The 20,000-nt window shown below is 35.9% G+C and overlaps 3 non-coding genes and 5 pseudogenes across 3 annotated transcripts; all 8 read left to right on the top strand.

Moving 5' to 3' along the window:
* Window positions 1-5,234: 5,234 nt before the first annotated feature.
* On the top strand, window positions 5,235-5,353 carry LOC128007053 (uncharacterized; annotated as a pseudogene).
* A 1,638-nt stretch (window positions 5,354-6,991) lies between these two features.
* Window positions 6,992-7,110, top strand: LOC128000203 (5S ribosomal RNA). Its single transcript, XR_008172994.1, has one exon. It is a non-coding gene; the product is annotated as a 5S ribosomal RNA (ribosomal RNA).
* Window positions 7,111-8,056: 946 nt separating this feature from the next.
* LOC128006483 (uncharacterized) lies at window positions 8,057-8,175 on the top strand (annotated as a pseudogene).
* Window positions 8,176-8,534: 359 nt separating this feature from the next.
* On the top strand, window positions 8,535-8,653 carry LOC128006827 (uncharacterized; annotated as a pseudogene).
* Window positions 8,654-9,023: 370 nt separating this feature from the next.
* On the top strand, window positions 9,024-9,142 carry LOC128006826 (uncharacterized; annotated as a pseudogene).
* A 509-nt stretch (window positions 9,143-9,651) lies between these two features.
* Window positions 9,652-9,770, top strand: LOC128001391 (5S ribosomal RNA). The gene has a single exon (XR_008174161.1). It is a non-coding gene; the product is annotated as a 5S ribosomal RNA (ribosomal RNA).
* Window positions 9,771-17,078: 7,308 nt separating this feature from the next.
* Window positions 17,079-17,197, top strand: LOC128005094 (5S ribosomal RNA). The gene has a single exon (XR_008177759.1). It is a non-coding gene; the product is annotated as a 5S ribosomal RNA (ribosomal RNA).
* A 534-nt stretch (window positions 17,198-17,731) lies between these two features.
* Window positions 17,732-17,849, top strand: LOC128006821 (uncharacterized; annotated as a pseudogene).
* Window positions 17,850-20,000: the final 2,151 nt, after the last annotated feature.

Below are 20,000 nucleotides of genomic sequence, written 5' to 3'. Positions count from 1 at the left end.
ATACCGGCACCAACATAGAAGATGGAACAAGGTTCCTTAAGGTACAGTTCCCAAAAGAAGTGGCCTCCTTGCCCTACAGTACTCGAATTGAAATGGAGGATGGTCCTCAATACTATAGAGTGATACATAGCAAGCAGGTGAAAACCTGCAGGTTGTGTATGAGCCCTGATCATGTTATGAAGGACTGCCCAGACTTTAAATGTAATAAAAGCTCGGAAACAGGCCACTTCGCGAGGGACTGTAAGGTGGTGAGGTGTCCAGAATGCAATTGTGTACTGGACAAATGCGAGTGCTGGTATGGAGACCAGCACAATGAAGAAGAGAGGGGGAGTGGGCAGATGCATGAGACAGACAATGAAGAGGAGCAAAGGGAAGACACCGGAGCAAGGCAAAGAGAGGACAATGTAAGCAAGGACAATGACAATGAGATTGAAAAGACTGGTTTAACACAGGACATTGTGGAAATGGAGGTACAGATGGAGTTTAATGCGGTTGGACAAGTAGAAACAGAGGAACCAGAAGAGACTGAATGGATAGGTGAGACGGAAAGAAAAGACAAAGACAGTGAAAACCTGGGCGGAGACAGCACTGCAGGAACATCCAATAAAAGAAGAAGAAAAGTTAAGGTAATACCCAATTTGGAGAAAGCTAAAAATAAAATGTGTAAGCAAAGTAATGAGGAGAAACAAGACTGTGGAAGAAGTGCAAAAGAGGGGGAGGAAATAGGATAACAAAATTATGATGCTAAAGTTTGTACTTTTATCTTTTTTAATTGTGTTGAAAATTGTTACTTTTAATGCAAGAGGGTTAATGAATGGTGTGGAATTTGAAAAAGTCAAGGAACTGTGCAGGGATGAAGATGTGATTTTATTGCAAGAAACGAATTGGAAAGAGAGTGTAATGGAGGATTTTAAAAAAAGATGGGAAGGGGAATTATTTTTTAATAATGCGGAGGGAAAAATAGGAGGAGGAGTTGCGATGTTAATAAGAAAAGATAGAGATATCAGGTCAAAGCAAATGTATAATGACACACAAGGAAAATGCATGGCTGTAGAAATTAAGATGAATGAAGATGATTTTATTTTAGTAAACGTACATGCTCCAAATGAAGAAATAGAAAAGAAAAAATATTTTAATATAATAGTTGAGTTAATGGAAAAATGGAAGAGGGTAATAATTGCGGGGGATTTTAACACTGTTTTTAGTAAAATGGATATGGCTAACAGAATGGTTTTTAAATCGGATGGGGGAAGAAAGGAGTTAATGTCATTGATGGGAGAGTATAACATGATTGATGTGTGGAGAGAAAGAAATGGGAAAAAGAGGGAATTTACAAGAAGACAGCTGGTAGGGAATTTTATGTGTCAAACTAGGATAGACTACTTTTTATGTACTAGGAATTTGGAATGTTTTATTGATGGAGTGTTTTATAAAGAAACGACCTTAAGTGATCACAAAATGGTGCAAATGAGAATGGATTTTAAAAAGGATATGAGGGGATTTTAAACACTGAAGTTTTAAAGGAAGAAAGTTTTAAAAAAGAGATAGAAAATAAATTTGATGAGGGGAAAAAAGACTTGATGTGCATAGAAGATAAAAGGCAATGGTGGGAAAACATGAAATATGACATAAATAAATATGTTATGAATTACTGTAAATTGTTACAAAAGGTAAAAAGAACAAAGGAACAAGAAATAAGAAAGACGTTAAGAGAGGAGTTGAATAAAAATGAAGTTAACGTGCCAAGAGTAATTGAAGTGGAGGAAAAGTTGAGGAAAATAGAAGAAGGGAAACATAAAGGGGCGACGTTAAGAAGTAAAGCTAAGTATACACTAGAAGGGGAGAAATGTAGTAGATTATTTTTTAACCTTTAGAAAAGCAGGGTGAACGCGGGAATAATTAAAGAACTTAGGAATAACTTAGGACAAGCTGTTTTAAGCACAGAAGGGAATTTTAAAGGAAATAAGCACATATTATGAAGAACTTTTTAGATCAGAGGAAGGGAATGAGGAAAAAAGGAACATTTTGTTACAACAGATAACACAAAAAGTCGGTGAGGGGGATAAGAAGGAATGTGATAAGGGAATAACAACTGAGGAAATTATACAAGCAATAAATCAGATAAGTGTGAAGAAAAGCCCAGGAATAGATGGTATTGGAAGTGAGTTTTATAAGGTTTTTAAAGAAAAAGTAAGCCCGATTTTAAAAGAAGTCTATGAAGAGGTTTTTAAAAAAGAAAGGGTACACCAAAGAATGGGCTTAGGCTTAATGAAAATAATCTACAAGAGAAAAGGAGACAAAGCAGAACTGAGAAATTTTAGGCCCATTACAATGTTAAACACAGATTTTAAAATTTTAGCCAGGGTTTTAGCGAACAGATTAAAAAATATCATGCCAAACATAATAGAGACTAACCAGGCATATGGAGTAAAGGGGAGGGACATTGCAGATATCACGAGTAGCATAAGATATATAATGGGGTACATAAAAGAAAAAGGAAAGGAGGCATATATAATAAGCATGGATTTCGAGAAGGCGTTTGACAGAGTGGAGCATGGGTTTTTATTGGCTGTTTTAAAACAATTTGGTTTTGGAGAGAATTTTATAAAATGGATCTCTGTTTTATACAGCGATATTTTAACAAAAGTCAAATGTAATGTTTTTTTAACGGAACCTTTTAAAGTTTTAAGGTCTATAAAACAAGGGTGTCCACTGTCAGCGAAGTTATATTCTTTGGTGGCTGAACCATTAGGGCTTTTAATAAACAGAGAGAAAAAAATAAAGGGAATAAAACTAGAAGAAAAAGAGGAACTGACTAAAATTTTCCAGTATGCTGATGATACCACAATTGTTGTTGAAAATATAGAAAGTGTTAAAGAAGTAATGGAAAAAATTAAATGTTATTGTGAGGGATCAGGTGCAAAAATAAATGAGGAAAAATCAGTATATATGAAGTTCGGAAGGTCAGAGGTTTTAACGGGGGTTGTTAAATTCCTAGAGGTACAAGAAATGAGGATTTTAGGAGTAGGCTTAGCAAAGAATGAGAAGGAAACTGTTGATAATATGTGGGATGAGACATTGGGAGGGATGGATAGGAGACTGATTTTTTGGAGAAACAGGTTTTTAAGTTTGGAAGGAAAAATTTTAATTGTAAACATGTTAATGTTATCAAAAATGTGGAACAAATAACATGTGATGCCATTGCCAAACTGGGTTTTTAGGAGAATAAAAAAAGAGTATTTTAGAATTTTTATGGGAAAAAAAGCCTCCAAGGATAGCGTACAATACGCTGATAGGAAAACCAGAAGAGGGAGGGATGGGTTTAGTCGATGTGGAACAGAAGATGAAAAGCATGAGGGTTAAAGTGGTTAAGAAATATTTGGATGATAAGAAGAGAGATGAATGGAAGAAATTGATGGGTTTTTATTTAAATAAATGTGGAAATTTTAACCTTGGGGAAAACATTTTATGGATGAAGTTGAAAAGTTGGATGATGGAGGGGATACCACAGTTTTATAAAAAAGGTTTTAAATGCTTGGAGGCTTTTTTTTAACAGAGGTCGATTTTAATCCGGATAGGAGGGAAGCGATTTTAAATCAGCCTCTGTTTTTAAATGACAAAATAAAGATACACGAGCGAGATATCTATTTTAAGAAGTGGCTACAAGTGGGGATTGTAAACGTGAGAGATGTTTTATGGGAGATGAAAGAGGGATTTTTACCACTCCAAGTGATTAAAGATGCAATGGAGGAGGAGAAAGAGGATTTTAATGTCATGGTTTTAAAAAAAAAAACAGTATGAAGATGTCAAGAAAGCAATCCCAAGGCAATGGCTAGATCAGATTAAAAAGAAGGGAGAAGGAGAAAATAAAATGATGGTGTTATTAAAATGTAAAGAAAAGAGGGTGGATTTTAATTTGTGTACTGTGAAAATGTTCTATGAGTTTTTTATAAATGGAGTTTTTGAAAAACCTGTTGCCAACCAGATTTGGTTAAGGCATTTTAATGAAATCGAAGAAAAAGACATTTGGAAGAATAGAACATGGAAATGGTTGGATGTAGATTTAGAATGTTTAGACTATTTTATTAGACAAAATGTGATCTATACAGAAATGAGATTGTGTATGATGCAGAAGGCAACAAATGTTCAATGTAAAGTCTGTAAAAAAGAAGATGAAGGTATTTTACACTTGTTCTTATTATGTGGAAAACTTAACCCATTTTGTAATGAACTGAAAGAAATTGTCAAAGAATTAAGAGAAAATAAAGAGGTTACTGACTGGAAAAGGATTTTTTATGCTGGGAATGACAGAGAACAAAGGAAATAAGAAACTTGTTAATTTGTTTTTAATCTTAGCAAAAAAAGCTATATGGAAAAGAAGAAATGTAGCCAGAAACAGAGATTGTATTTTAAACTTATGGGTGATTTTTAAACAAATGGTAGAAAGTTATGTAGAAATGTTTTACAATTATTTTAAATTGGAAAACCAGATTTTTACAATTACAATTTACATTTAAATTTTTTTCCAAATGATGTTATATGTATCTTTAAACAAAAGCATTTTTACATGCCAATAGAAGATGATTAAGATGACATAATTTTATGTGATGTGAATTGTATTACTTCAGTAAAAAAAAACTTCAATGACGATGTTAGTTTGATTATGAGATGAATGAAATTGTATGACTAAGAAAATGTGTTTGTTTTGTATTAACTGAAATTCCCAATATAAAAAAAAAAAAAAGAAAAAAAAAAAAAAAAAAAAAGCTATGCCCGATCTCATCTGATCTCGGAACCTAAGCAAGTTTGGGACTGGTTAGTACTTGGATGGGAGACCGCCTGGGAATACCAGGTGCTGTAAGCTTTTTGGAAATTTTTCACTTAGTATATAATAATTTTGCCAAATAATAGAGTCAATGCCCGATCTCTGAATCTTAGCAGGTTTAGGTCTGGTTAGTACTTTGATGAGAGACTGCCTGGGAATACCAGGTGCTTTAATCTTTTGGAAAATTTCACGAATTATATAATAATCTTTCATTAAAAAAAAAAAAAAAAAAAAGAGTCAATGCCCGATCTCTGAATCTTAGCAGGTTTAGGTCTGGTTAGTACTTTGATGAGAGACTGCCTAGGAATACCAGGTGCTTTAAGCTTTTGGGTTTTCTTTCCTACTTATATAATGTACTGGCGATTAGATTGGTCGGTCTTTAAATAGCCCTCTCTTTGCAGCAGTCTTGGCTTACGGTCATACCAACCTGGCTATGCCCCATCTCGTCTGATCTCGGAAGCTAAGCAAGTTTGGGCCTGGTTGGTACTTGGATGGGAGACCGCCTCGGAATAACAGGTGTTGTAAGCTTTTTGGAAATTTTTCACTTAGTATCACTGGCGGCGCCAGGGGGGGTCTTGGGGGGTCTCAAGACCCTGCCAAAAAATGCCTTGACCCCCCATTTGACCCCCCCAGCCTCTTCCTGATTAAAAATATATATATTCGGGATAAAGATCCAAAAATGTTTCTCTTCAAACTACGCAGAACAATAATAAATAATAATTATTTCGACATTTATTCATACACTGAACCGAGAACCGTTTCTGTCGGACGCGTCCGATTCGAGAACCGATGAGCTGATGATAACTGCGCATGCGTGATTCAGCGTGAAGCAGACTGACACAGAGCGCATCTGAACCGAACTGATTCTTTTGGTGATTGATTCTGAACTGATTCTTTGCTAATGTTATAAGCGCGGGTAAACCAAAGGCTTGAATGAAGGGCAATCATCGCCAATGACGGCATTACATCGAGCGCAAAAGAACCGGTGAACCATTTTTTTTTCAGCTGGTTTATTTGATCGAATTGTCCGAAAGAACCGGTTCACTTGAGCACCTGCTCCTTTGCCCCTTAAGTGCCCTTTTGTCAAAGCAAAATTTCCTCAATTTTTTTTTGTAATAACATAAACTTTTGTGAATGCCTGCCCACGCCCAATCATAATATTAGTACAATTTATTTATAATAATTTAGCCGTAAATAAAATGACCAACATGATGACCTTTCACCTGAGTACGACCTCATCCAACCGGGAAGATTCCTCATGCTGCACTCGCATTTTTTTAATTGCTAGAGGATATTTTCAACATCGTGGCAGCTGGTAAGTGGTGTTTCATTCTCAGCGAAGTGATTTTGGTGTTTATTTACTTATTATTATTTTACAAGAACGATGTGATGTGAGAACATGCAGATACGTTGTTTATATTGCTGTGTGTAGCCTGTAGTGTAGATAGCGTGCTGTTTGAGGGAGAAAAGTTTCACAGGCATCGAGGGGTCTGGTCTTTTTTATGTTATTTGAATAAACTTTTATTATATTACAGTACTTATTTATTTTAACACGCTTATTCAGATTTTCTCATTCTCTGAATTATAATTATAAAAATAAAAACAATTCAGATTTTAAATGTGATGCAAATATTTTTTTCTACAATAGCAACAGTGTTAACAACCGCAAGACCACTTTAGCCTGTAAACTCAATAATATCTATCTGGAAATAAATGTAAAAATATCAATGTCAATAAAAATGCATAATATACCTGACATGAAAGTGCAGTGTGAAGGATATGAATTACAAATGTAGCCTGTCATTTGTTTACATTGCAAAGGTGTTTTTGTTGTTTAGTAGCAGAAATATGCAGTTATTAGCCATGTCCACTGTATTTTTTGTTGGTTTTCATGAGACCCCCCTTGAAAAGACAAGGACCCCCCATTGCCCCCCCAATCAAAATTGTCTGGAGCCGCCACTGCTTAGTATATAATAATTTTGCCAAAAATAGAGTCAATGCCCGATCTCTTAATCTTAGCAGGTTTAGGTCTGGTTAATACTTTGATGAGAGACTGCCTAGGAATACCAGGTGCTTTAAGATTTTGGGTTTTCTTTCCTACTTATATAATGTACTGGCGATTAGATTGGCTGCTCTTTAAATAGCCCTCTCTTTGCAGCAGTCTTCGCTTACGGCAATACCAACCTGGCTATGCCCGATCTCGTCTGATCTCGGAAGCTAAGCAGGTTTGGGCCTGGTTAGTACTTGGACGGGAGACCGCCTGGGAATACCAGGTGCTGTAAGCTTTTTGGACATTTTTCACTTAGTATATAATAATTTTGCCAAAAAATAGAGTCAATGCCCGATCTCTGAATATTAGCAGGTTTGCGCCTGGTTAGTACATGGATGGGAGACTGCCTGGGAATACCAGGTGCTTTAATCTTTTTGGAAAATTTCACGAATTATATAATAATCTTTCATTAAAAAAAAAAAAAAAGGAGTCAATGCCCGATCTCTGAATCTTAGCAGGTTTAGGTCTGGTTAGTACTTTGATGAGAGACTGCCTAGGAATACCAGGTGCTTTAAGATTTTGGGTTTTCTTTCCTACTTATATAATGTACTGGTGATTAGATTGGTCGGTCTTTAAATAGCCCTCTCTTTGCAGCAGCATCTAAAGCGATATCATTGACTTGATTGCAAATAAAAACAGACACTATTTCAACTGAACAGAGATGACATAACTGAATTCGATGATGAACTGCCTTTAAATATCATTTTGCATTATTGAGACACTGTTTTCCAAATGAATGTTGTTCAGTGCTTTGGCGCAATGTATTTTGTTTAAAACACTATATAAATAAAGGTGATTGGTTGATTGATTGATTTAATCTCTTTGGAAAATTTCACGAATTATATAATAATCTTTCATAAAAAAATAAAGAGTCAATGCCCGATCTCTGAATCTTAGCAGGTTTAGGTCTGGTTGGTACTTGGATGGGAGACCGCCTGGGAATACCAGGTGCTGTAAGCTTTTTGGACATTTTTCACTTAGTATATAATAAATTTGCCAAATAATAGAGTCAATGCCCGATCTCTGAATCTTAGCAGGTTTAGGTCTGGTTAGTACTTTGATGAGAGACTGCCTAGGAATACCAGGTGCTTTAAGCTTTTGGGTTTTCTTTCCTACTTATATAATGTACTGGTGATTAGATTGGTCGGTCTTTAAATAGCCCTCTCTTTGCAGCAGTCTTGGCTTACGGTCATACCAACCTGGCTATGCCCCATCTCGTCTGATCTCGGAAGCTAAGCAGGTTTGGGCCTGGTTGGTACTTGGATGGGAGACCACCTCGGAATAACAGGTGCTGTAAGCTTTTTGGAAATGTTTCACTTAGTATATAATAATTTTGCCAAAAAATAGAGTCAATGCCATGATCTCTGAATCTTAGCAGGTTTAGGTCTGGTTAGTACTTGGATTGGAGACCGCCTGGGAGTACCAGGTGCTGTAAGCTTTTTGGACATTTTTCACTTAGTATATAATAATTTTGCCAAATAATAGAGTCAATGCCCGATCTCTGAATCTTAGCAGGTTTAGGTCTGGTTAGTACTTTGATGAGAGACTGCCTAGGAATACCAGGTGCTTTAAGCTTTTGGGTTTTCTCTCCTACTTATATAATGTACTGGTGATTAGATTGGTCAGTCTTTAAATAGCCCTCTCTTTGCAGCAGTCTTGGCTTACGGTCATACCAACCTGGCTATGCCCCATCTCGTCTGATCTCGGAAGCTAAGCAGGCTTGGGCCTTGTTGGTACTTGGATGGGAGACCGCCTGGGAATACCAGGTGCTGTAAGCTTTTTGGACATTTTTCACTTAGTATATAATAATTTTGCCAAAAAATATAGTCAGTGCCCGATCTCTGAATATTAGCAGGTTCGGGCATGGTTTACTTCATGGATGGGAGACTGCCTGGGAATACCAGGTGCTTTAATCTTTTGGAAAATTTCACGAATTATATAATAATCTTTCATTAAAAAAAAACAAAAACAAAGAGTCAATGCCCGATCTCTGAATCTTAGCAGGTTTATGTCTGGTTAGGACTTTGATGAGAGACTGCCTAGGAATACCAGGTGCTTTAAGCTTTTGGGTTTTCTTTACTACTTATATAATGTACTGGTGATTAGATTGGTCAGTCTTTAAATAGCCCTCTCTTTGCAGCAGTCTTGGCTTACGGTCATACCAACCTGGCTATGCCCCATCTCGTCTGATCTCGGAAGCTAAGCAGGCTTGGGCCTTGTTGGTACTTGGATGGGAGACCGCCTGGGAATACCAGGTGCTGTAAGCTATTTGGAAATTTTTCACTTAGTATATAATAATTTTGTCAAAAAATAGAGTCAATGCCCTGATCTCTGAATCTTAGCAGGTTTAGGTCTGGTTAGTACTTGGTTTGGAGACCACCTGGGAATACCAGGTGCTGTAAGCTTTTTGGACATTTTTCACTTAGTATATAATAATTTTGCCAAATAATAGAGTCAATGCCCGATCTCTGAATCTTAGCAGGTTTGGGCCTGGTTAGTACATGGATGGGAGACTGCCTGGGAATACCAGGTGCTTTAATCTTTTGGAAAATTTCACGAATTATATAATAATCTTTCATTAAAAAAAAAAAAAAAAAAAAAGAGTCAATGCCCGATCTCTGAATCTTAGCAGGTTTAGGTCTGGTTTGTACTTTGATGAGAGACTGCCTAGGAATACCAGGTGATTTAAGCTTTTGGGCTTTCTTTCCTACTTATATAATGTACTGGCGATTAGATTGGCTGGTCTTTAAATAGCCCTCTCTTTGCAGCAGTCTTCGCTTACGGCCATACCAACCTGTCTATGCCTGATTTCGTCTGATCTCGGAAGCTAAGCAGGTTTGGGCCTGGTTAGTACTTGGATGGGAGACCGCCTGGGAATACCAGGTGCTGTAAGCTTTTTGGACATTTTTCACTTAGCATATAATAATTTTGCCAAAAAATATAGTCAATGCCCGATCTCTGAATATAAGCAGGTTTGGGCCTGGTTAGTACATGGATGGGAGACTGCCTGGGAATACCAGGTGCTTTAATCTTTTGGAAAATTTCACGAATTATATAATAATCTTTCATTAAAAAAAAAAAAAAAAAAAAAAAAAAGTCAATGCCCGATCTCTGAATCTTAGCAGGTTTAGGTCTGGTTAGTACTTTGATGAGAGACTGCCTAGGAATACCAGGTACTTTAAGCTTTTGGGTTTTCTTTCCTACTTATATAATGTACTGGTGATTAGATTGGTCGGTCTTTGAATAGCCCTCTCTTTGCAGCAGTCTTGGCTTACGGTCATACCAGCCTGATGGCGCTAGAGAGTCTGATAGGAAGTACTGTGCTGCAGTTGGAGAGAAAGGCTCTCCCACATTTTTTTCATTTGTTTTGTTTTTGTTTAATATCAAGTTAAAAAGTTTGAAGTATTTTGTTTTTGTTAACGTCGTTTTAACCCCGGGCAGTTTTAAACTGTCTGGGGTTTGAGCTATTTTATTTTGTTTGTTTGTGGGTTTTTTTTTTTTTTTTTTTGGCTAAGCTATTTAACAAGGATGGAAACAATGGCTAATGGATCAGATCTGGACAAGGTTTTTGAGGAAAAGAACAATTATTTTGAAGGAGACACTACTTTGGAAAAACGGATTATGAAAAACGATGGAAAGGATTACAATGAAACATGGGCAACTGTTGTATCAAGAAGGAAAAGAAATGGAGCTGAAATGGAGAAAGGCCGCACTGAACAGCAACCAACTACACAAGGTAAAGAAAAGTTTGATACAAAAGGAGAAAAGAGACAAGAAGAATGTCGGAGAAATGAAATGATAAATAGATTAAAAGACAAAATGAAATATCAGAGGGAATACAAGAAAGAAACAACACTGACAATGACTGTGGAAAATCCAGAAAAACTAACTGCCATCATGATAATTAAAGCTATTGATGACATTACTGGAAAAGGTAAACTATATGGACTAAGGAAAAAAAATTACTTCAAGTATGAGCTTACATTGGAGAATCAACTAGACTGTGACAATTTATTGAATGGACTACTATTGAATGGACAAATGTGTAAAATAAGCAAACTTTGTGAAATGGAGAGGGTCGTTTCTTTTTTACGTTTGCCAAATTATATCAATGACAAGGATGTACTACAAAAACTGCAAAGCTGGGGAGTTACACCGATACTGCCGTTGAGAAGGAGGTATTACCCAGGGACAATGGTGGCAGATGGGACAAGATTTATTCGAGTCAAATTCCCTAAGGACGTGGTATCCCTTCCATATAACAACAGTTTTGAAACAGAGGAAGGAATACAGTTCTTCAGAGTCATTCATGATCAGCAAGTAAAAATATGCAGAATATGTTCAAGTGCTGAACACGAAAAGAAAGACTGCCCTCTACTGACATGCAGAGAATGCCTGGAGCAGGGGCATTATGCGCGGGACTGTACAGCCCTGCGGTGCCAAGGCTGCAGAAAGGCATTGTCAACATGCGCATGTGAAACGGACGAAGAGGAACATGAGGAAATGGAAATGGAGATGCATAATGAAGTGGAGCATTTGGAGGAGGCTGATAAATAAAATACATCACAAAAAACAAGTGGATTAACAAAGGATGTACTGAGCAGTGAAGGAGAGGAAGAAGAAGAGGAAGAAGAAGAAGAGGAAACAAGTGAGAATGAGCAGGATGGGGAAGAAAAAGTGATGACTGGACTACAACAATCTGTGAAAAATGTGGAGCAGGATGCAATGGTAAATAAAGAAGATAATAATGGAACAAAGGATAGTACAATCCCGGAAGAGGTAAGCGACATTGGGGAGAGAAAAAAAAGTTTTTTGAGCAGGGGGACTAAAGGGAAAACAACAGGACAAATAAACATTGAAAAGGTCTTGGAAAGACAAAGAATAAGACGAGAATCTAAAGAAAAAAAGAAGAAGAAAGTTGAGATAATTGCTTTAAAAGATGTTGATTTGAGAGAGACTGAACAAAAGTGATGTGGGTTTTGTTTTGCATTTATATTTTTCTTTTTTTGTTTATGAGTCAGCTGAAACTAGTGTCAATCAATGCAAGGGGATTGTCAACTAGGACTAAATTTGAAAATGTACTCTATTTAACAAAGAAGAGTGATATAATATGTATACAAGAAACTGGATGGAATGAAGACATTGTTAATGGTTTTAAGAAAATATGGGATGGAGAATTTTTTTACAATAATGACCCAAACAGGAAAAAAAGAGTAGCAATTTTAATTAGAAGGGGAGTGACAGAAAAAGCAACAGAAATGTTCACAGATAATGTAGGAAGATTGTTAGTAGTTAAAGTCAAAAGCAAAGAAGAAGAATTAACGATATGTACAATTCATGCACCAAATGACCGTTTAGAAAGAGTCATCTTTTTTAAAAAATTTAAATGTTTTAATGGATGGTTATACAAAAGGAATTTTAATTGGGGATTTTAATACTATTTTGGAAAGAATTGATGTGGAGGATTATATGGTATATAGATCAGATGTGGGGAGAACTGAATTAAAGAAAATGATGGAAAAACGCAAATTTTTAGATATATGGCGGGAAAGAAACAGAGTAAAAAGAGAATATTCCAGAAGGCAAATTGTGAACACAGTATTAAAGCAAAGTAGACTTGATTTGGTTTTATGTAACAGACAGCTAGAACTATTTATATCAAAAGTATTTTATAAAAGGTTCAGTGAAAGTGATCATGATTTTTTAAATGTAATAATTGATTTTAGTGGAGTAGAGAGAGGTCCAGGGGTGTGGGTTTTAAATGCTGAACTTTTAAAAAACGAGTCTTACAAAATGGAAATAGAAAATGTCATAATAAATAGTATAAACAATATTCTATATGATGAAGAAAAAAGTTTGTGGTGGGATAATTTGAAAAAAGTTATGAAAAAATTACCCATTTAATATTCAAAAAGATTGCAAAAGACAAAGAAAAGTAAAGAAAGATTTTTAAATAAGGAATGGGAAGAAGAAATGAAAAAGATGTCCGAAGGAAAGATGGATGTGACAAAAATAGTGTTTTTAGAAGAACAATTTAAGAAAATAGAGGAGGAAAAGTGCATGGGGAGCTAAAATTAGAAGCAAAGCGAAAAATACAGTAGAGGGAGAAAGAAGTACAAAATTCTTTTTTGAGTTTGAGAAATCAAGAAAACATGCAGAATTGATCAAAAGTATATTAAAAGATGGGAGAGTTGTGAAGGAAAAACAAGGTATTTTAAAAGAAGTGAAGGATTTTTTAAACTACTTTATTTAAAAAAGATAATATAAATGTGAAAGATGAAGAATATTTATTGAATCAAATTCAAGTTCAAGTAAATGAAGAAGATAAAAGAATGTGTGATAAGGATATAAATGAAGAGGAAATTGAAGAGGTTATAGACCAGTTGAAGAATGGGAAAAGTCCAGGACTAGATGGCTTAACATCTGAGTTTTACAAAGTTTTTAAACATGTTTTAATACCAATTCTGCACAATTTATTTGCTGATACTTTTAAGCAGAAAAAAATGAGTGAAAGCATGAAGACAGGAATGATAAAAATGATCTATAAGAATAAAGGAGATAAAGATCATCTTAAAAATTACAGACCGTTGAGTATGCTAAATACTGACTATAACATTTTGGCTAAGATCATGGCAAACAGACTGAAAAAAGTTATTCCAAACATCATAACAACAAATCAGGCATATGGTGTCTTAAATAGAGATATATCAGACAGTAACAAATATTAGAGACTTAATGTGGTATATGAAAGAAAAAGGTGAAGGAGGGTATTTAATTAGCATAGATTTGGAAAAGGCTTTCAACAGAGTAGAGCATAAATATTTGTTTGACTTAATTGAAAAATTTGGATTTGGGAGGAATTTTATTACATGGATGAAATGTTTCTATACTGACATTTTAAGTTGTATTAAAGTAAATGGGTTTTTAACTGATTATATTGAAATTTCGAGGTCTATAAGGCAGGGCTGTCCTTTATCGGCATTACTTTATACTTTAGTTGCTGAACCATTAGGAATAGCAATTAATAAAGAAAAACAAATAGAAGGAATTTTAGTTGAAAATGGTGTAATGCAACAAAAAATTTTCCAATATGCAGATGACACGACTTTGTTTTTAAAGGATTTAAAGAGTATCAAAAAAGCAATGTTAATTTTTGAAAAATATTGTAGCGAAACAGGAGCTAAAGTCAATAAAGAAAAGACTGAGTATATGAGGATAGGGAAGGTGGATACTTTGGGAAGACAATGGGAATTTAAAGAGCAGAAGAACCAATTAAAGATTTTAGGAGTTATACTTGGGAAAGATGAAATGAAAACAAGAGACCTGATTTGGGAGGGGGTTATAGGCAAAATGGAAAAAAGACTTAACTTTTGGAAACAAAGAGAATTGTTTTTAAAAGGGAAAGTATTAGTTCTAAATTCTTTATTCCTGTCTAAGATGTGGTATATTTTAAGTGTGGTTAGTCTGCCAGCATGGGCGTACAAAAGAATAAAAACTTATATTTTAAAGTTTTTATGGGATGATAAGCCAGCAAAAATAGCATATGACACAATAATTGGGGAGGTGGAAAAGGGAGGTTTGAGACTCATAGATCCAATGGTAAGAATGAAGAGTATGAGAATAAAGACAGTAAAAAAGTTTTGGAATAATGATGATATGGTATGGAAAAAAATTATGAGTTTCTTTATAAATAAGTGTGGGAAAATGGGGGATGATTTTATGTGGATGAATTTTACAGATAACATGCTTGAGAAGATACCTGAATTTTATAAAGAAGTCTTAAGAGCATGGAAAGTTTTTAAAGGGAAGGTTCATGTGGAGTTTAAAGGAAGAGAGCAACTATTGAAACAGACCCTTTTCTTAAACAAATTGATTTTAAGGAATAGTAATACAATTTTTTATAAGAAATGGTTTAAGGATTAAGACAAGTCAAAGACATTTTATATGAGGTAAAACCTGGGTTTTTACCTTTACAGGCAATTATAGACATATTAGAAGAGAATGAAGATATAGAAAATAGAAAGCTGATTAAGGAGCAATACATAAAATTTAAAGAAGCTGTGCCACTACAGTGGATTAAAAGCATTGACGATGAAGAAACAGGAAATGAGAAACCTGGAATTTTTTAAAAAAGAAATGATGAACAGATTCCTTTCAATGGCTGTGTTCTTAAAATGTTTTATGTTTGTTTATGTGATCTTGTATTTTTAAGACCAAAAGCAACAGATTTTCGGGAAAGGTCTTTTTGTGAATTAGATGTAACAAAAATCTGGAAAAATGTAAAATGTAGGTTTAAAAGTCCCGCCCTGCATAATTTGGATTTCTTGTTGAGACACAATGTTTTAATGACTGAAATGAAATTGGCAAAAATTGGAATAGCACAAGATGCAAAATGTAAATTATGTATGGAAAAAGATGAAGGAGTGTTACATTTGTTTTTAAAATGTAAAAAATTAGACAATTTTATGAAGATGTTAAGGAAAATTGTGGGGGACTTTTTAAATGATCAGAATGATTGGTTAGAGAAATGGGAAACATTGATTTTATTTGGCTTTAATGGAACTGCACAAAATGTTTATGCATTAAATTTATAGTTAACAGTAGCAAGATATACGATTTGGAGAAGGAGGAATATAATGAAAATGAAGAACAAAGAACTTTCATTATGTAACTTATTTAAACAGCATCTGACTGCAGTGATGGAAGACATATACGACTATTTTAATATGAATGCACAAATGGATGTGTTGGACAAATACATTGTAGAAAACAATCCATACATTGTTAAAACGTGGTCAGGTTTTAATGTGATTTTGCCTGAAAGATTTTAATTGTAATTTTGTTATTTTATTATTATTATTTTTATTTTTATTTTTTTCTCCTTACTTATGTAGTTTCTTTATTTTCTTATTTCTTATATATATATCTATATATATATATATATATATATATATATATATATATATATATATATATATATATATATATATATATATATACTGTCATGATCCTGCCCTCGTGTCCTTGATTTTTCCTAGTCTTGAGGCAGGATCATGACAGACCCTTGTTTTGTGTACAAGCGCATGGCCTTGTCTTTGGGCCATGTGCTTGTGTTGTCTCGTTCCCTTGCCCCGCCCCCCTTGTTAACCTAGTCGTGTCTTGATTGTCCCATCTGTGCCACCTGTCGTGTCTTGATTGTTTCCCCTATTTAGGTCTCCAAGTGTGCTCTGTCTTGCGTCGGTTCATTGTGATTTGTGTACCTCATATGTGTTCCTCACCTGTGATCGAGATATTGTATCCTGTATAACCGTGAGTGTTATTTGTAGTTAGTGTTCTCCTGTGTTGAGTCTTTGTTTATCTTGATTAATCAGTCCTGTTTAGTTATTGTTGTATCTGCCTTAGTCCTGTTTTCCCCCTCGTGGGTTTTGTTTTCCCCTTTTGTGAATAAACCCCTTTGTTTGAGAATCCCTGTCTGCACCTGAGTTCCTCCCTTACCAAGATCCTGACATATACATTTTATATTTCTGCATATGCTTCAAATGTAAGACTGTGAATGTATAAAAATGTTGTGTTTTTAATAATAATAATAAAAAAAAAAAGCCCCATCTCGTCTGATCTCGGAAGCTAAGCAGGTTTGGACCTTGTCGGTACTTGGATGGGAGACTGCCTCGGAATAACAGGTGCTGTACGCTTTTTGGAAATTTTTCACTTAGTATATAATAATTTTGCCTAAAAATAGAGTCAATGCCCTGATCTCTGAATCTTAGCAGGTTTAGGTCTGGTTAGTACTTGGATTGGAGACCGCCTGGGAATACCAGGTGCTGTAAGCTTTTTGGACATTTTTCACTTAGTATATAATAATTTTGCCAAAAAAATAGAGTCAATGCCCGATCTCTGAATATTAGCAGGTTTGGGCCTGGTTAGTACATGGATGGGAGACTGCCTGGGAATACCAGGTGCTTTAATCTTTTGGAAAATTTCACAAATTATATAATAATCTTTCATTAAAAAAAGGGAAAAAAAAGAAAGGGTCAATGCCCGATCTCTGAATCTTAGCAGGTTTAGGTCTGGTTAGTACTTTGATGAGAGACTGCCTAGGAATACCAGGTGCTTTAAGCTTTTGGGTTTTCTTTCCTACTTATATAATGTACTGGCGATTAGATTGGCTGCTCTTTAAATAGCCCTCTCTTTGCAGCAGTCTTCGCTTACGGCCATACCAACCTGGCTATGCCCGATCTCGTCTGATCTCGTAAGCTAAGCAGGTTTGGGCCTGGTTAGTACTTGGATGGGAGACCGCCTGGGAATAGCAGGTGCTGTAAACTTTTTGGACATTTTTCATTTAGTATATAATAATTTTGCCAAAAAATAGAGTCAATGCCCGATCTCTGAATATTAGCAGGTTTGGGCCTGGTTAGTACATGGATGGGAGACTGCCTGGGAATACCAGGTGCTTTAATCTTTTTGGAAAATTTCACGAATTATATAATAATCTTTCATTAAAAAAAATTAGAATAAAAAAAAAAAAGAGTCAATGCCCGATCTCTGAATATTAGCAGGTTTGGGCCTGGTTAGTACATCGGTGGGAGACTGCCTGGGAATACCAGGTGCTTTAATCTTTTGGAAAATTTCACGAATTATATAATAATCTTTCATTAAAAAAAAATAGAATAAAAAAAAAAAAGAGTCAATGCCCGATCTCTGAATCTTAGCAGGTTTAGGTCTGGTTAGTACTTTGATGAGAGACTGCCTAGGAATACCAGGTGCTTTAAGCTTTTGGGTTTTCTTTCCTACTTATATAATGTACTGGCGATTAGATTGGCTGGTCTTTAAATAGCCCTCTCTTTGCAGCAGTCTTCGCTTACGGCTATACCAACATGGCTATGCCCGATCTCGTCTGATCTCGTAAGCTAAGCAGGTTTGGCCTGGTTAGTACTTGGATGGGAGACCGTCTGGGAATACCAGGTGCTGTAAGCTTTTTGGACATTTTTCACTTAGTATATAATAATTTTGCCAAATAATAGAGTCAATGCCCGATCTCCGAATCTTAGCAGGTTTAGGTCTGGTTAGTACTTTGATGAGAGACTGCCTAGGAATACCAGGTGCTTTAATGTTTTTGGAAAATTTCACTAATTATATAATAATCTTTCATTAAAAAAAAGAAAAAAGAGTCAATGCCCGATCTCTGAATCTTAGCAGGTTTAGGTCTGGTTAGTACTTGAATGGGAGACCGCCTGGGAATAACAGGTGCTGTAAGCTTTTTGGAAATTTTTCACTTAGTATATAATAATTTTGCCAAAAAATAGAGTCAATGCCCGATCTCTGAATCTTAGCAGGTTTAGGTCTGGTTAGTACTTGGATGGGAGACCGCCTGGGAATACCAGGTGCTGTAAGCTTTTTGGACATTTTTCACTTAGTATACACTGTGTGCAGAATTATTAGGCAAATGAGTATTCTGACCACATCATCGTCTTTATGCATGTTGTCTTACTCCAAGCTGTATAGGCTCGAAAGCCTACTACCAATTAAGCATATTAGGTGATGTGCATCTCAGTAATGAGAAGGGGTGTGGTTTAATGACATCAACACCCTATATCAGGTGTGCATAATTATTAGGCAACTTCCTTTCCTTTGGCAAAATGGGTCAAAAGAAGGACTTGACAGGCTCCGAAAAGTCAAAAATAGTTGGATATCTTGCAGAGGGATGCAGCACTCTTAAAATTGCCAAGCTTCTGAAGCGATCATCGAACAATCAAGCGTTTCATTCAAAATAGCCAACAGGGTCGCAAGAAGTGTGTGGAAAAACCAAGGCGCAAAATAACTGCCCGTGAACTGAGAAAAGTCAAGCGTACAACCGCCAAGATGCCACTTGCCACCAGTTTTGCCATATTTCAGAGCTGCAACATCACTGGAGTGCCCAAAAGCACAAGGTGTGCAATACTCAGAGACATGGCCAAGGTAAGAAAGGCTGAAAAACAACCACCACTGAACAAGACTCACATGCTGAAACGTCAAGACTGGGCAAAGAAATATCTCAAGACTGATTTTTCTAAGGTTTTATGGACTGATGAAATGAGAGTGAGTCTTGATGGGCCCGTGGCTGGATCGGTAAAGGGCAGAGAGCTCCAGTCCGACTCAGACGCCAGCAAGGTGGAGGTGGAGTACTGGTTTGGGCTGCTATCATCAAAGATGAGCTTGTGGGGCCTTTTCGGGTTGAGGATGGAGTGAAGCTCAACTCCCAGTCCTACTGCCAGTTTCTGGAAGACACCTTCAAGCAGTGGTACAGGAAGAAGTCTGCATCCTTCAAGAAAAACATGATTTTCATGCAGGACAATGCTCCATCACACGCTTCCAAGTACTCCACAGCGTGGCTGGCAAGAAAGGGTCTAAAAGAAGAAAAACTAATGACTTGGCCTCCTTGTTCACCTGATCTGAACCCCATAGAGAACCTGTGGTCCATCATGAAATGTGAGATTTACAAGGAGGGAAAACAGTACACCTCTCTGAACAGTGTCTGGGAGGCTGTGGTTGCTGCTGCACGCAATGTTGATGGTGAACAGATCATAACACTGACAGAATCCATGGATGGCAGGCTTTTGAGTGTCCTTGCAAAGAAAGGTGGCTATATTGGTCACTGATTTGTTTTTGTTTTGTTTTTGAATGTCAGAAATGTATATTTGTGAATGTTGAGATGTTATATTGGTTTCACTGCTGAAAATAAATAATTGAAATGGGTATATATTTGTTTTTTGTTAAGTTGCCTAATAATTATGCACAGTAATAGTCACCTGCACACACAGATATCCTCCTAAAATAGCTACAACTAAAAACAAACTAAAAACTACTTCCAAAAATATTCAGCTTTGATATTAATGAGTTTTTGGAAATCAATGAGAACATGGTTGTTGTTCAATAATAAAATTATTCCTCAAAAATACAACTTACCTAATAATTCTGCACTCCCTGTATAATAATTTTGCCAAATAATAGAGTCAATGCCCGATCTCTGAATCTTAGCAGGTTTAGGTCTGGTTAGTACTTTGATGAGAGACTGCCTAGGAATACCAGGTGCTTTAAGCTTTTGGGTTTTCTTTCCTACTTATATAATGTACTGGCGATTAGATTGGC

Source organism: Carassius gibelio, chromosome B22 (genome assembly GCF_023724105.1).
Source record: "Carassius gibelio isolate Cgi1373 ecotype wild population from Czech Republic chromosome B22, carGib1.2-hapl.c, whole genome shotgun sequence".
NCBI lineage: Eukaryota > Metazoa > Chordata > Actinopteri > Cypriniformes > Cyprinidae > Carassius > Carassius gibelio.
Note: the sequence above shows the minus strand (reverse complement) of the source record. Positions and strands in the feature narration are given on the sequence as shown.